Here is a 568-nt window from a genome sequence, read left to right on the forward strand (position 1 = left end):
TTAATAAGATAACTCCTCCTTTTTAAGAAAAGTACATTAAAATGAATTAGTTTATATATTTTGAATGAGGGCTATTGCCCCAAAAATTATATGTAATTTGTGCAATATATGTGTTGCTATCTTTTGTCTAAATGAACTTTATAACTAATTATAACCCAATGAAAGTCTTATTATAACTAAACCCTAAACCCTATACATGTAACTGTTTCATGCTCCCTTATTAATACTAGTATTTGAAATCTGTAGTGCATTTGATAATTTCTTAGTAAGATCTCCCTATGCTTTAGTATTCGAACATTATAATTAATTACTAATTTCTTCAATGAATTTTGAAATAGAAATTTAATTATTTGATCATATTATTGAAGCTTGCTGTTTCTTTTTCTATATCTATATAAACAAGTTTACTAGTATACCCATTCACCTTCAAAATCCTTAAAAGAGCTTTTATAGATTTTTGAATTTTACATTAAAAAGGAACATAAGCTCTTTCGATTTTTAGAAGTCAATTTCACGTGCACAAGTATAGAGCTAAAACATACCTGTTATTCCAATACACATAATATAT

Source organism: Theobroma umbraticum, unplaced genomic scaffold, assembly GCF_002168275.2.
Source record: "Theobroma umbraticum cultivar Fairchild unplaced genomic scaffold, ASM216827v3 scaffold_67.0, whole genome shotgun sequence".
Classification (NCBI taxonomy): domain Eukaryota; kingdom Viridiplantae; phylum Streptophyta; class Magnoliopsida; order Malvales; family Malvaceae; genus Theobroma; species Theobroma umbraticum.